Genomic DNA, 17,500 nt, shown 5'->3' on the forward strand with positions numbered 1-17,500 from the left:
CTTGCGACCCAGAAACAGCCATGTATGCAACATATAACAGTACACACATTTGACATGACACAAGAAAACAACAAAATACAAATACATACATAAAGACATGCAAAGACAAGAGCAATGTCCACCACTCAGCCTACCCCTGGCTTATAACTCCTGATTAAGCCTCAATGTCGTCTGATGGACAAAGGACCTCTTCAGTTTGACCTTATTGTATGTAGGAACACTGTATCTCCTTCCTGAAGGCAGCAACCTATATTCTCCATACAAAGCATGGCTAGTGTTTGAAGTGATATTCCTTGCCAACCTTATCATACTGTTATCATACGTAGATGTATAGAGCCTCTGAAGTGGTTGTCCAACAATCTTTGAACAAATGTTCACTTGTTGCAGCAGTTGTGACTTTAAAGCTACAGACAGACATCCATACCAGGTGGTACTACAGTACTGCAGGACACTCATAATAACAGAAGTGAAAAACAAAAGAAGAATCTGTCTACTAGCACCAAAAGATCTCAGACGGCGAAGGAGACTCTTTGTTTTGTCTTCTTACCCACTGATTCAATCTGGTCTTTCCATGACAAAAGGTGGTCTATTACTACTCCTAGGTATGTATACGAACATACCTGGTTGATCTGTTCACTATGAATAGTAATAGGGGATCTGTGTATCTCTAGTGGGGCACCAAAAACAATCTCTTCTGTCTTTTTTGTGTTAATGATAAGAGCGTTGTTATCACTCCATTCCACCACCTTATTTACTCTGTGTTGGTGCAGTCCAGGATCACTGGAACTATCCAAAAGAGAAATCAAAACTGTATCATCAGAGTACTTTAGAATGTATTGGTCTGGCTTGTCAGTGCGACATTCAGACAGACATTTCTCAGTACTACAGCTGTCAGTATAAAGGGTGAACAATACAGCTGAGCTTACACAACCCTGGGGAGCACCAACATTAGTGGTTAATGCTGAGGAGAGGGTTTTGTTCACTTTCACCCTCTGTACTCTGTTAGTAAGGAAGGAAGCATACCAGTGAATTAAGTATGGATTCAGTTCCAACTGTACGATCTTTGACACCAGAATATCAGACTGTATTGTATTGAAGGCTGAAGAGAAGTCTAAGAACAGCACCCTTGCATGATTCTTATTAGACTTATCTAGGTGTTTTGTAATGAAGTGGACCAGTGTGACAACCGCATCCTCTGTACCGCAACCTTTCTTATAAGCAAACTGACAGGGGTCAAATTTGTCTTTAGTTATACTCACAAGATGTTGCAACAGTATTCTTTCCAGTGATTTCATGGTCACTGAAGTAAGAGCTATGGGTCTATAATCCTTATGTTCTTTTGGACATTGGATTTTGGGTAATGGTTTTATGTGTGAGGTTTTCCAACACAGAGGAATTATATGTGTGTCTACAGAGGTTTGAAATATTGGTTGCCACACAGGAGCCAACTCGGATGCAAAGTTTTTGAGGAGAAAAGCACTGCACTCGTCCGGCCCATTAGCTTTCCTTGTGTTAGTACACCGAAACACTTTCCTGACATCCTCTTCAGTGATGACAATTCTGTCTGAGGGGGCAGGTGTTACAGCCTTAAGTATTTCAGTGCACTTAGAGGAATCGCCCAATGATTCGAATCTGGCATAGAAAGTATTTAGGTCATTGGCAAAGCCAAGTTCATTGTCTGTCACAATAGGTTTGGTTGGGGCTGACATTCCTGTCATGGATTTCATAGTATCCCACGCCTTTTTGTGATTTTTAGCTTTGAACGCATCCTCTAGGTGCTGTCTATGTGCCAATTTTGCCTGCCTCATTTTCGTTTTTAGCTTATTTTCTGTCAATTTGAGTGCACCGAAATCTTTGCTTATGAAGGCTGTTTTCCTTTCATTTATTATATTCTTTATGTCCTTGGTCACATATGTTTTATTGTTCGGATAGATTTTAATTTCCTTTGTAGGAACAACCAGCTGTACACAAAAATTAATGTAATCATTTGTAACTGTGGTTATTTCGTCCAATGAACCATCTCTAAAAGTGTCCCAATCTGTACAGTCCAGGCATGCTTTTAGTTGTTCCTTGCTTTCATTTGTCCATGTCCTAACTACTTTCTTCTCCACCTTTCCTCTCTTCAGTTTTGACTTATAAACTGGAGTCATGTACACAACATTATGGTCAGAGGTCAATATAGGCGGGCCTACCTTGGCAACATATGCATCTGGAATGTTCACATAACACTTGTCCAGAATGTTATTTTTCCTAGTCGCATCCTTGACATACTGTACAAATCCTGGCAACACAGTGTCTAGATAACACTGGTTCAAGTCTCCAAGTACGATTGCTGGTGCCTCTGGGTACTGTAGTTGTAGTCCATGTACACAGTCAGCAATGGTTTTTGCTGCCTGTGCTGCTCTTCCTGGCCCTTTAGGAGGCACATAGACTATGAACAGTAGAATGCACCCAAATTCGCGGGGGAGATAGAACGGTCTTAAAGTCATGCCCAGGATTTCCACGTTGGGATCGTCGCATATCCCGAGTTTGACGGAATGGGATCGACACCAGAGATCATTAATGTACACACATACTCCACCGTAACCACTCCCTCCACCTCTGTCCAGTCGCACCAGAGTGAATCCGGGGACCTCATAGAGTGAGTCTAGTTTTGATGGTTTTAACCAGCTTTCAGTGAAACATAACAGTGATGCCTCACGAAATTCGTAGCTGTACCTTGTGTATGTTCTTATCGTGCTGATTTTATTATCCAAGGATCGCACGTTGGCCAGAACGATAAAGGGGAGCGGGGGGCGGGTGAATCTCCTCCGTAAACGGTTTCGAATTCCCCCTCTTTTTCCTCGTCTCCTCCTCCTCTTTCCTCGGATCAGTTCCACGGGTATGTCATCCAACACCGGCAAGTGGACGTGGCCCGCCGTTGTGTTCGGCTCCGGCGGCCGTAATGCCAGTAGTGCAGCTCGGCTGTACACATGTATCACTCTGTATCGTATATGATAGACCCTCAGTGGTAAACATCCACTGAGGGTCATTGTTAGACAGTTTATGAACAAAGCAGGCAGCTACGATCAGCCTTTCTGCTGGACACAACCACTGGATATTGTTGCCATGTCTGCTTATTATAAGTGACGTTGGGCTTGTTTTTCTGTACAATTTAGGCATTTAGAGACTGCCTGTCTCTCCTACAAGTCGCTTGTAAATATTGGACGTTGTGTTTTTTTTACTTGTTGTGTAGTTGCTTATTTGGGCTTGCTTCACTTTAACCACTCTAACCCCTATATACATCGGCTAAAGAGTACAGAAGTCCTGACTTCACTCGTCCATCCCCTGGTTCGTAAAGTAATTTCGCTATGGAGAATAACATTGGGTCATCTTAGAATCGTCTGATATAAGAATTGTGGTCCAAAAATAAACAAACTGTCTCGGCGATATTGTCAGGGAGGTGGCTCTGTATCGTATATGATAGTCAGTCACTCATATTTGAAACAGTCTGTTTCTGGCAAAATTTTTACTAATTCGTCGGAAGTAACATTAGCGTTTTTTCACCGTCAGTTGATGGTTCATATCCATAAGAGTAAAACCGCCGGGGTCATTTGTTTATTTTTGGAACACAGTTCTTATTTGACGCGATATTAAACACGTCTATGGGAATTCAGAACGGGGGGGAAAAAACGCGACCCAGGTAGGATGTGTAAATTACGTCAGACTTCTGTGCTCTATTTGAAACTAGCAGATCTACGAGCTTGTAGATCTGCTGATTTCAAACAATCTTGAAAAAAATGTAAATCACTTTACATTTTAACAACACAAATCATGTATGGGGTTGGGTCCCTGGCACAAAATATTTTCTGTTTCAATTCAATTTTATTAAAGTGTCAAATCACAACAAGTTGTCTTAAGACACTTTACATGTACAGCAGAGACCGGACAGTCCCACCCTGAGCAAGCAATTTTGCGACAGTGGCAACGAAAAAGGGGTTCCGTGGCCAAATACATATTAATTTAGGGGTCCTTGACAGTTTGACTGTCAGACTGACCTGCCCTGGTTGCTTATTTTGGGCTTGTTTTCATAGACCTGGTTGCTTGTTTATCTCACAAAATCTGGCAATATTGCCCCTAATGGATATCCATGTGTCCTGATTGGCTGTCTGTCTCTCCTACACTGTCTCTCTCTCAGCTGTTCTACTGGCTGTCTCTCTCTCAGCTGTCCTACTGTCTGTCTCTCCTACACTGTCTCTCTCTCTCAGCTGTCCTACTGTCTGTCTCTCATACACTGTCTGTATCTCTCTCTCTCAGCTGTCCTACTGTCTGTCTCTCCTACACTGTCTCCCTCTCAGCTGTCCTACTGTCTGTCTCTCCTACACTGTCTCCCTCTCAGCTGTCCTACTGTCTGTCTCTCCTACACTGTCTCTCTCTCAGCTGTCCTACTGTCTGTCTCTCCTACACTGTCTCCCTCTAAGCTTTCCTACTGCCTGTTTCTCCTACAATGTGTCCCTCTCAGCTGTCCTACTAAATGGTCAAAAATGGTAAAAAGCGCTTTACATTGATTGTGCCATTCACCAATTCACACACACATTCATACACCGATGGCGGAGGAAACCATGCAAGGCCCCTACCTGCTCATCGGGAGCAATTAGGGGTTCAGCGTCTTGCTCAAGGACACTTCGACAGTAACTCTGGGGGAGCGCCCCAGCCCGGGATCGAACTGGAAACCTTGCGGTTTCCAGTTCACTCTACCCGGCCACTCTACCCCTGAGCCACTGCCGCCCTATCTGTGTCTCCTACACCGTCTCTCTCAGCTTTCCTACTGTCTGTCTCTCCTACACTGTCTCCCTCTCAGCTGTCCTACTGTCTGTCTCTCCTACACTGTCTGTCTCTCAGCTGTCCTACTGTCTGTCTCTCCTACACTGTCTCCCTCTCAGCTGTCATACTGTCTGTCTCTCCCTCAGCTTTCTTACTGCCTCTCTCCTACACTGTCTCTCCCTCTCAGATGACTTACTGTCTGTCTCTCCTACACTGTCTCTCCCTCAGCTGTCCTACTGTCTGTCTCTCTCCTACACTGTCTCCCTCTCAGCTGTCCTACTGTCTGTCTCTCCTACACTGTCTCTCCCTCAGCTGTCCTACTGTTTGTCTCTCCTACAATATCTCTCCCTCAGCTGTCCTACTGTTTGTCTCTGCTACACTGTCTCCCTCTCAGCTGTCCTACTGTTTGTCTCTGCTACACTGTCTCCCTCTCAGCTGTCCTACTGTTTGTCTCTGCTACACTGTCTCCCTCTCAGCTGTCTTACTGTTTGTCTCCTACACTGTCTCTCTCTCAGCTCTCCTACTGTCTGTCTCTCCTACGCTGTCTCCCGCTCAGCTTTCCTACTGCTGTAAACATCTTAAACATACAAACATAAAAATGTTACTCTATGCCAGGGGTCGGAAACCTTTCTGAAGTACCATGTTTTGATTTACTTGATAGTCAGTAAGTTTAACGATGACACCACGTCAAAATAAAATGATACGTCAAAATAAAGTTATACACATCACAGCCTGTTTTTGTTTGTTTGTGTGTTTGTTTTGGGGTTAGACTCCGACCCCATCTTATTCATCAGTCCAAGGTCAGAGGTCGCATACCTGGACACAGCATGTTTGATTGACATTGTCTTGTCTGCTTGGTCTTGGATAGACCCCATGTTTATTCTCAAAGTGACACTTATAACCCATTAAGACCTGGCTGATTCTACAGATGCCTTCTAAATCAGTAGAACCTTTTCGTGCCAAGGACCCCCAAAATTATATGTATTTGGTGGACCCCCATCTGTTTTTTTTTGTGGCAATAAATACATGTTCAAAAACTTTCAAAAAGTTTCAATAACAGCAGATTTACAAGCTCACTCACAGCACAGCACAAAGTGACGCTCTGTGAGCTTGTACATCTGCTATTTTTGAATAGCCAACGCTAAAATCTAAAATCACACAGAGGCTTTCCCGGTTTTAACTGGATGTTCGGCAAACAGTGCCAGTGATTACTCATCCCTGTGCCAATGGTGTACTATATGCTATATCTAATGAATGAGTAGATACAAAACAATGTTTCTAAATTAATAGATACTTAACACATGTATCTAATGTATAGATATACATAACACTGTATAATGTATAGATACAAAACACTGTTTTTAAATTAATAGATACATAACACTGTATCTAAATGAATAGATACATAACACTGTATCTAGTGAATAGATACAAAACACTGTATCTGAATTAATAGATACATAACACAGACCAAATCAGTGACGTACACAATGACATTTTTTACATTCACTTCAGCTGGTATAGAACCAGGAAGTGACCCCGATGACACGTCAGCCAATGACAGTTCAGAATGACAGTGTGAATGGGTGTGGTCAGAGCCCTGCAGGCAGCGATAACAGAATGCCGAAAGTACACTCACTCACATGCATGCATGCACACACATGCACGCACACGCGCACACACACACACACACACACACACACACACACACACACACACACACACACACACACACAACACGCAAACACTGGCACGTACCCACAGACACATGCACAGGTTCAGTGAGGTGATAACACAGCTTGCAGTAACTGACTGTGTGTCTTGTGATTTCTACTGTGACTGGCTCTGCTGCCAGCATTTTACATACTGTACATGCTACTATAATATTAAACATACATCGTTTTATTGTATTTATTTAACAAACAATAGTTTTGCACATTGTTGTGTTTTTGTTCTGTAGTTTGATTAAATGTTTTGGTTCAAATGCCTTATTGAACCGAAACATCTATTAAAAAAACACTTGAAATTGAACATTAGTACACATACATTTAGACCTACAGTATTGAAACACATTTATTGTACATGTACAGACTGGGATTAAAGAAATGTGTTTACATTGCTGTCAGAAATAGTTCTATATCCACATAGGAGAGGTTAGCTTGGGATAAATCTTTGAAACTAATGACAGCAGCAGTATTTCAATGTTTTGCATTCGCTTGGTACGAAAACTTTGGGACAAATAGCAGCACATTTTTCTAATGTATTTAAAGGTAGTTTCTCTGTTTGTATGGACAGTATTTCTATGTACAGAGATCACTTGGTGTAAATTAGTAGTCCTTAAGGTGGTTATATTCCATTACATCCATCTCCTGTCACAACAGCTCACGAATCTTGCTGCTGTGTTTGCACATTGTTGTACTTAACCCAGTAGATATGGGAGTTTTTTGTCATTGTCGAGACTATGTTTTGCGTCCGTCCGTCCGTCCATCCGTCCGTGTGTCCGTCCATCCGTCCGTCGGTCTGTGAACAGCATATCTCTGGCACTGTTGGCCCGATTGAAGCAAAACTGTGCATGCACACGCACCCCCAAATTCTTCTGATCTGCCTGTTATAACGCCACCAGGAGGCCGATTTTCGCCGAATCGGTACACAGTATCTCTATAGTCATGTGATCACTATCTGTTCGATTTTGTCTGTCTTCTCTTGGGAGCCAGGTCTGCCTATGGCTTGGCTTGCCTTTCTCGATGAACTGTGTTTACTGATTCTGTACATAGTCAAGGCTTTCCTTAGTTTTGGATCAGTCACAGTGCTCAGATATTCTTTCACTGTGTATTCTCTGTTTAGAGCTAAATAGCATTCCATTTTGCTCTGGTTTTGGGTTGCTTTTTTTTGGTTATCTTATCATTTGGTCTAGTCCAGTAGGTTTTCCGTCTGGTGTTCATCCCAGAACTAACTGGCCATGAGGGGACATCTCTCTAGGGTTTCACTGTATGTGAGGGCCTTGTTATGGAGCGTGTCTGGGTCACTTTCCTTCATTTCAATGCTCTCTTTTTGATTTAGATAATTAGTGGGTATCATCCTAATTTACAATTTAGGCATTTAGCAGACGCTGTTAATCCAGAGCGATTTACAGTAAGCAAGGACACAAGATAATACATCAAATGCATAGAAATAGTAATCTAATAAAATAATACATATGTAAACCAATAATCATCAGCCTGTACATTGAAACTATACACACTATAGGATGCCAGGTCAAGAATGACCTGGCATCTGTCTACATAACATGCTGTCTAAGTTACATTTTAGCCTTTGCATAAGACTGCAAGGTCGTCAAGGCTAGAGCAAGTGCTACAGGCTGAGGTGGAGTCTGAAGAGGTGAGTCTTCAGATTAAGGCAGAAGATTGGGAGTGAGTCTGCAGTTCTAACTGCAATGGGAAGTTCTTTCCATAGTTTCGGAGCCAGAAGGGAGAAGAGTCTGGGACGTGTGGAGCGTTATCCCGGATGTTTTAGCGAAGGTTCTGACAGCCTTCTTGTGTTAGCTGATCTGAGAGAGTGGGAGGGGTTGTAGGGTTGGATCAGGTTTTGAAGATATGGAGGTGCCATACCTTTGGTTGCTTTGTAGGCCAAGTCAGTGTTTTGTACTCTGTGCGGGCAGTAACTGGGAGCCAATGGAGGGAGCGGAGAAGGGGGAGACATGTGAACATTGTGGATGGTTGAAGACCAAGCGTGCTGCTGCGGCATTCTGGATCATTTGGAGAGGCTTAACTGCACTTGCCGGGAGGCCAGTAAGGAGAGTTACAATAATAGGCCAGTAAAGAGAGTTACAATAGTCAAGTTTTGATATGACTGATGTCTGGATAAGGAGCTGGGCTGACTCGTTGGTGAGGAAGGGTCTGATCCTAATTCTGCTCTGCATGCACTGTTTGTTGTTTTCCGTTGGACTTGGAGAATGGATTTGCTGAATTCGCCATGAAGTCTCGATTTGGTGTTTTTCCCATTTTTCAAGTTCTTCATTGGCAAGTGGGATCCCAGACCTTGCAACCATAGAGGGAAATGGGTTCTATAACAGAGTCTAGTATTTTTTTGCCAGATTTTTATTGGGACGTCTAACTTGTTGTTTGTTTTGCAGAAATAGAAAGCCCTTCTTGCCTTGTCTCTCATGTCGTTTACTACCTTAGCTACCTGTGCTGCTGATGTTTAGGCCAAGTCAGGTCTACTTTTTGGCATGTTCTAGTGCAGTCGTATTTTATAAGAATTGTTGGTGCTGAAGGCTATATGTCTTTTTTGGAATATCATACCTTAAGTTTTAGTCAGATTTACTGTCGGCCCCTCTCTCTCTCTCTCTCTCTCTCTCTCTCTCTCTCTCTCTCTCTCTCTCTCTCTCTCTCTCTCTCTGTCTCTCTCAGTGTCTCTCTCTCTCCCCCTGTCTCTGTGTTTCTTTGTCCATTCAACTGTTGGAATGGAATATAAGAACGCTCGTCCCAAAACACACTCGTCCGTGAAACAAATGGGGGCGAGTGTGATTTGGGGCGATAAACGGTTACCACCCTGCATGCGCTTCTCGTCCAACTCAATTGCGAAAATAATATGAATAATATTATGGGGATATAATCCTATAGGCTACATAATATATTGGATATTACAAAAATAAATATAATAGCAGATGCCTTTACTGTAATATGGGCGGCTATTTATTTTTATTTATTTTTCAGTGTGGTATTGGTTCTATACCTGGGATCTTCAACGTTTTTCAGGCCAAGGACCCCTTAGCTGTCAGAGAGATGAAGCAGGGACCCCCACTACATATTGTATAACCTTTTGCAGATTAAACTTTTTCATAGATTTCATAGATAGCTTCATAAGACTTATTTGACAGCACTATCATCAGTGATGTGTAAATTCATGATGTTCGTTTGTTTGTTTACACATTATATTTTCTATTAATATGTTGATTTGCATAAATGTACCACTTAAACCCTCAACTTAGTACTTAGTAAACTTGACCTTTGGCTCTGTACTTGGTTCATTCTTTTTTCCCTGTACACCAAATCTCTTCTGCCGAAAATAGGGAGCTTGTTGATCTGCTATTTTTGGCAAATGTTCCCCTCAGAATAATGATGCTAGGGTTCAAGTGGTTAATGTAAAATAAAATAAATCCTATCACACAAACATTTGGTGGCCCTCCTATTGTAAATCTAAGGACCACCTAGTGGTCCCGGACCCCCTGTTGAAGACCCATGTTCTATAACCAGGTGTTGGCTGTGTACTGGGATCAGTGTGGGTTGGTTCTATATTATAACCAGGTGTTTAGTGTTGGGTTGTACTGGGATCAGTGTGGTAAAAATCAAAATGCCAAGTTTGCATGGAATGGAGTAGACTAAAAGATGTACAGTATCATTGACTAAAACTAGACTAAAATGTAAACTGCGTTTGTTGACTGAAACTAAACTAAATACGTAATGTTTTGTTGGACTAAGATAAAGACTAAAATGCTCGACTTTTAGTCCACTAAAACTTACTAAATAACTTAAAAAACGAAACTAAATAAAACAGAATGAGGTTGACTAAATATGATAAAAACTAACAAGGGCGATTGAAACTGGACTTAAATTTAAAATCAACACTGGTACAAAGCTAAACACAATGTTGAATAAATGTGACTAACATGTAGTTGTGTTTTCCAGCATCACATCAACTTTTTCCCTGCAGAAAACCCTACTCTCTCTGTCTCTCTCAGTGTCTCTCTCTCTCCCTGTCTCTCTGTTTCTCTCTCTCTCTCTCTCTCTCTCTCTCTCTCTCTCTCTCTCTCTCTCTCTCTCTCTCTTCTCTCTCTCTCTCTCTCTCTCGCTGTCTCTCTGCCTCTCTCTCTCTCTCTCTCTCTCTCTCTCTCTCTCTCTCGCTCTCTCTCTCGCTGTCTCTCTCTCTGTCTCTCTGCCCCTCTCTCTCTCTCTCTCTCTCTCGCTGTCTCTCTCTCTGATCTGATGTGAAACTCCTCTGTTTTGCAGACAAAAGTGTGTGTGTGTGTGTGTGTGTGTGTGTGTGTGTGTGTGTGTGTGTAAAGCCTCACATATAACACAATAGTAAAGTTATGAACGCCATGATGAGTTTTATTATACCAGTGAGAACCAGAGGCTTCATTCAATCGTGTGTGTGTGCATGCGTGTGTGTGTGTGTGTGTGTGTGTGTGTGTGTGTGTGTGTGTGTGTGTGTGTGTGTGTGTGTGTGTGTGTGTGTGTGTGTGTGTGTGTGTGTGTGTGTGTGTGTGTGTGTGTGTGTGTGTGTGTGTGTGTGTGGTCTGTCTCCCACACTCCTGTCAGCTGATTGGTTAGCTCTGCTTTGTAACCTAGCAACCTACAAATATGCTCCAGCATTCCTATGTTCTATCTCCACTCTTAAATAAACCACCAATACTCACACATTTAATTAATTTATTGTCTCCGCCAGCCGTCCGTCCGTCCGTTTGTCTCTATGCCCAGCTAATCTCCGGCACCGTTGGCTTGCGAAACTGTGTACACACACTCCCTGGATGCCAATTCAGAACCTCTGCCCCCAAAAAAATTAATGGGCCTGTTATAGCGCCACCAGGAGGTCGCTTTTTGCAAAACACTTTTTTTTTAACAGTACTCCTACAGATTGTGTCAAAAAATCATGCAAATCGGTACACAGTGTCTCTATAGTCATTAAACAAAACGGGTCTTTCAGATTTTTTATATTCCATCCTGATTGGCTAATAATGGCTTCCAAAGTTCGCAGGAGTGCTCCGTTTTGAACAAAATGCCTCAAATCATGTACACAGCGTGCAATTTCCATGCAATTTTGCACGCACATTCCCACTAGGCCGAGGAAGAAATGCCACTTGAACATTTTCAAATCAACCTCATGGTGGCGCTATATTAGGCAGATTTACCTATAACTGCACCGATCTGTGTAAAACTTTGTATGTGCACTCCCTAGAGGCCAAGGAAAAACCTTTGCCCTGCATTTTTCACATCTGCCTTTTATAGCGCCACCAGGAGGCCGACTTATGTAAAACCATTTTTTAATATTACTCATTCAGATTTCATCCAAATTTCACACAAATCGTTACACATGATCTCTATTAGTCATGTGATCAAGACGGATCTGCTTGATTTTTCATATTTCTTAAGTTTGCAGGAGTGGCCCGCTTTGAACAAAATGCTGCAAATCATTAACGCAGCGTCCGATTGCGGTAAAACTTTGCACGCAGGTTCGCGTGCAGAAAACGTTGAGAAAAAATGCCACCCTTTCAACATTGCCCAATTATAGCGCCACCAGGAGGCCGATTTTTGCAAAACACATTTTTGGATATTACTCCTTCAGATTTTATCCACATTTCACACAAATCAGTACACATGATCTCTATAGTCATGTGATCAAGACTGATCCATCCTGATTGGCTAAGATTAACATCTAAAGTTTGCAGGAGTGGCCCGTTTTGAACAAAATGCCGCAAATCATGAACGCAGCGTCCGATTGCGATGAAACTTTGCACGCACATTTGCGCTATGTGGAGGAACAAATGCCACCCTTTCAACATTGCCCTTTTATAGCGCCACCAGGAGCCCGATTTTTGCACAAAAAAAATGTGTTACTCCTACAAATGTTGTCGAGACATCATGCAAATCGCTACATATTATCTCTTTAGTCAAGTGATCAAGACGGATCTGTCCGATCCGATGCGTCCAATTTTTCACATTCCAGCCTTATTGGCGCATTCCGAACATTGCTGGCCCACACTAACCTACCTGATCTGGCGGAGACCTGTGCTTTCATTTAATTTTTTTGTTTCCAGAAAATTAGAGTAACCAATTATTTATAACCCTTTTTTCCTCCCAATGAAATTTTATGATGACAATTAATTACACCCACTGCTTGCCAACGCTGTTTTACCCTACTAAAATTGCACAATTTTGCCACGGACACGCAGGGCCAAAATCTTTCCCTGCAGAAACCCTTACTCTCTGTCTCTCTCGGTGTCTCTCTCTCTCTCTCTCTCTCTCTCGACATAGAGTCATGCAGACAGCTGAGAGAAAGACAGTGTAGGAGAGACAGAGAGTCAGACAGCTGAGAGAGAGACAGTGTAGGAGAGACAGACAGTAGGACAGCTGAGAGAGAGAGAGACAGTGTAGGAGAGACAGAGAGTCAGACAGCTGAGAGAGAGACAGCGTAGGAGAGACAGAGAGTCAGACAGCTGAGAGAGAGACAGTGTAGGAGAGACAGAGAGTCAGACACCTGAGAGAGAGACATTATAGGAGAGACAAAGAGTCAGACAGCTGAGAGAGAGACAGTGTACGAGAGACATAGAGTCATGCAGACAGCTGAGAGAGAGACAGAGTCAGACAGCTGAGAGAGACAGTGTAGAAGAGACAGAGAGTCAGACAGCTGAGAGAGAGACAGTGTAGGAGAGACAGAGAGTCAGACAGCTGAGAGAGAGACAGTGTAGGAGTTAGCTGTGCTAACCTGAGTCACATAAAACTCACTTTCATCTGACTCATGTCAACATATACAGTACTTACATCACTGTGATTGGCTAACTCAGATGTCAACATATACTTACCTCACTGTGAATGGCTGAGAGGTATTCTGATGAGTGCCAATAGCTCCTAATAGGTTACCTTACGTGTAAACCTATAGCAACAGCATCTAGCCACAGTTAGTAACAAAGTCAATTTCATTTTCTGATCATAAATATTGGTGATGTGATTCAATTCAATTTCAATTCAATTTTATTAAAGTGTCAAATCACAACAAGTTGTCTCAAGACACTTTACATGTAGAGTAGAGACCCCACAGTCCCACCCTGAGCAAGCAATTTTGCGACAGTGGCAACGAAAAACTCCCCCTTAACTGGAAGAAACGTCAGGCAGACGTGGAATGCGAGACACCGTTGTGCAACTGTATAAATTAAGCATTTTATCCCATTAAAAGTTTTTAAGAAAACTCTTAGGATTTAGAACAGTGGTTCTCAAACATAGCAGATGTACAAGCTCACAGCGCGTCGTGCCACGCTGTGAGCTTGTACATCTGCTATATTTTTGAAAGATTTCTGAAAAATCTTGAAAGTGTTTGAAAATATTTGAACAATTTTGAAATGTTTAAACACAAATCTTCTCTTCTGGGGGTCCTGGCACAAAACATTTTCAGATGGGGTGGGGGGGGGGGGGGGTCCTTGGCCAAATACATATAATTTTGGGGGACCTTGGCACGAAAAAAAGTTTGAGAACTATCAGCCTCGGGTCTTAATGGGTTAAAATCGAAGGAGATGAGAAAAACAGCAGCACCGTACCGCGAGTCGACTTGGTCGGAACTGGAGCCAGTTCTATTGAAGCTAATGTGAGCTGGGAGGACAGGCGGACAAATGAACAACCTCTGTGATTTGTTGTGACCTTTCAACAACATAGAAGAATGTTTGTACCTGACCTCCTTTAGTTTGACTGTCAACAACACAACACATTGTAGCAAAGCCGGGTTCTGGCTGAGCAGTGTGGGTGGTCTGTGGTCAGTGTTGCCAGATCTTTCAAGAAAAACAAGCGGCCAGGTCTACGAAGACGAGCACAAAAGAAGCGACTGGTTTTACCACTTGAACCCTAAATACATCAACACGTATTTTCTAAATAATCTTGAAATAAATGTGAAATGTTTGGAATAACACAGATTTTGTATGGGAGTCCCTGCAGTGGTGTGTTCTACCGTCATACTCTGTATACGCCGTACACAGTCCAGATTAAGAAGCGTATACAGTCTAATAACCATTCATCCATTGAAAACGCGAGAGCGTATACCCACGACCACGCGCATCGTATCGTAGTGTATATCCTCCGAAAAAACCTAGAACACAACACTGAGTTCCTCCCTGGTACAAAATATTTTCAGATGGTATTCAGTGGTCAAACACATATTAATTTGGAGGTCCTTGACATGGTTCAAACAACATGAGGAAGGAAGCCTAAATAAGCAACTACGCACACGCATGCTGGCTTGCGTGTGCATGTGTGTGCATGCTCGCATGCAAACGGGAAGGGACGGCTGAAATAAAATAAAAAAACTATAATGACATGCTCACATGTGTGTGCATGGGTGCACGCACAGTCGCACACACAGGTCACCATGCTCCCAAATAGCTGCACAGCAAAGTCCTGAGTTAACACTCCTTCTTTAAATAGACGTGATATTTATGGATAGGTTATTGTTGCCAGGCAACACATGATTCCATTCACAATGCATGAGTTTTTTTCCCCGCTTAACAACCATGATGGAGGCTTCATATCAAACATCCGATCAATGTACAGGTAATTGAATGAGTGAGGGAGTTCTCTCAGATTTAAGATGACTATTTTTGATTGCTTTTCATTTTGTATCCTTTCATGTGATCCTGAATAGTATTCTAGCATTCACACAGTGACACATTGAGAGCTTTTCAATCTGCTATTAGTTGGATTAACTGTTGTTGTCACCCTGGTTGTGACGATTTAATTGTGTTTTTGGCATTGAACATATTAATAAAAAATACATTTCAGTTTTTTCTTTTAGGCTTTGTAAACAAACAAAATCTAAAATAAATGTACTAAAGCTAAAACAGGCCATATTTAATACATTTATACTTATATACAAATGTTGTTTTATCTAGCGGAAATAGCTGATCTGCAAGCTCACAATGTGATGCCTCGCGACATTGTGCGCTTGTGGATCTGCTATTTTTTAAAATGTCTGAACGTGTCTGACCATTTTTCAACAGATACATATATACGGATAAAGGGAAACAATTATGACAATCATGCAAAATAATTGTGATTATCTCAAATAATTGCAATTAGGCAATTATGTAATGATTGTGACAGACCTACTGTAGCAGCATGACCCGTACTGGACAGGAGCTGTTTGTGTTGGAAATGGTCCTTGTATGAGGATGTGATGTTGCCGCGGGAGACGGTTTGGGTATGATATCTAATATCTGTATCTTATTGATCAACTCGGCAGCAACCATTAAAATGTTATAGATCTCCCTCCAGAGACACACACACACACACACACACACACACACACACACACACACACACACACACACACACACACACACACACACACACACACACACACACACACACACACATTAACCTGTCAATTATTCACAAGCACCATGACACCATACACCTACCAGGGATCAATAGTGTGTGTGTGTGTGTGTGTGTGTGTGTGTGTGTGTGTGTGTGTGTGTGTGTGTGTGTGTTTGTGTGTGTGTATATGTGTGTGTGCGTGCGCACATGCGTGCGTGTGTGCGTGCGTGCGTGTGTGTGTATATTATGGGGGGAGGGGGTGATGTAGGTCTTGTAGGATACATAGATTACACATGTATTCATTTAAAGACGTATAGCATAACGTTTGCAGTGTTTGTCACCGTGTTAGTTTTTGTATTGGAATTCCCATCAAGAAATCTTAAATCGCGTCATATACAGTAAGAACTGTGTTCCAAAGATAAACCCTGGCGATTTTGTCAGGTATGTGACTCTGTGTTGAAAACCCACCTCTTCAGGAAACACTACCCTTCCTCTTTGCCTGGCCTACTTGTTGTTAACTAGTTGTACGAACTCTTGTTTTATTGTTTTATTGGATCTTGTTTAGTCGATACACTTATTTGTTTTAGCTCTTGCTCATTTGATTTTGCTATTTTGTCTCATCTGTTTAAGAAAGTAGGTAGCTGATATATTGCACTTTTACCTTAGCACTAGGTATACTCTTGGTTGCTTGTTTTTGCAGAAAATGCACTTAAGACTTCTGGTGATTAGTAGTTTCGTTCCCTACCTATGTTGAATGCACTTATTGTAAGTCACTTTGGATAAAAGTGTCTGCTAAATGACTGTAATGTAATGTAACTAGAGGGTCGGGGCGCTGCGCGCCCCTCCCCCCTATCCGCTGCGTGGTGCTTTGTGTTTGTTGGTCTCTATAATATATAAAGCCATAATAGGAGATGTTCCCAATGGAGCTATGCCCAAATATGGAGTGTGTTGTCTGACCTCACTTGGGTCTCGTTGGGCGGTGGTCGGCGATGACGCTAAGGAACAACATGGCCGACTGTAATGTTGTGAGTTTGTGTTGGCCGCAATTAATTATGCTGCGAGGGGGCAGATGTGTGCTGAGCAGTATGAAGTGGCCTACAGACTGCGCGTAGTAATTCTGCACGTTGTGGCGTGTCTTGTTAGTGACATTGATATGTTGTTTTTGTGTTTAGTCCCACACAGTGGCAGGTTTTCTTGGGGGGTTTTGGGTTTAGAAATGTATTATAGGATGTAATGTAATGTGTTGTTTGTGATATTGAGTTACATTTGATATTACTTATATGCGTTTGGAGAAAACAATAATATTTTCTTACGCTTTCGATAAATTAGTACTTTTTCACCGTCAGTTTATGCTTCATATCCATATGAGTACATGTTCTTATATGACGTGATCTAAGATTTGCCTATGGGAATTGCATAATTCCAAATTCTCAAACTTGTTCATGTCAACCCCCAAAATGATTATTTATTTGGCCACGGACCCCCATCTCAAAATATTTTGTTCCAGGGACCCCCAGAAGCAAAGGTTTGAGTTACATACTGTATGTTCGCTTTAAGCATATATATATATTCAAATATTTGCACACATTTTTATGATTTTTCAAAAATAGCAGATCTAC

General features: G+C 42.1%; 1 protein-coding gene across 5 annotated transcripts in view; it reads left to right on the plus strand.

Moving 5' to 3' along the window:
• The window catches only part of LOC311044423 (dematin-like), a 71,058-nt gene that overhangs the window by 10,659 nt on the left and 42,899 nt on the right, over positions 1-17,500 (plus strand). The gene's annotated exons all lie outside the window — the stretch shown is intronic.

Source organism: Gymnoscopelus microlampas (genome assembly GCF_963454915.1).
Source record: "Gymnoscopelus microlampas genome assembly, chromosome: 4".
Lineage (NCBI taxonomy): Eukaryota > Metazoa > Chordata > Actinopteri > Myctophiformes > Myctophidae > Gymnoscopelus > Gymnoscopelus microlampas.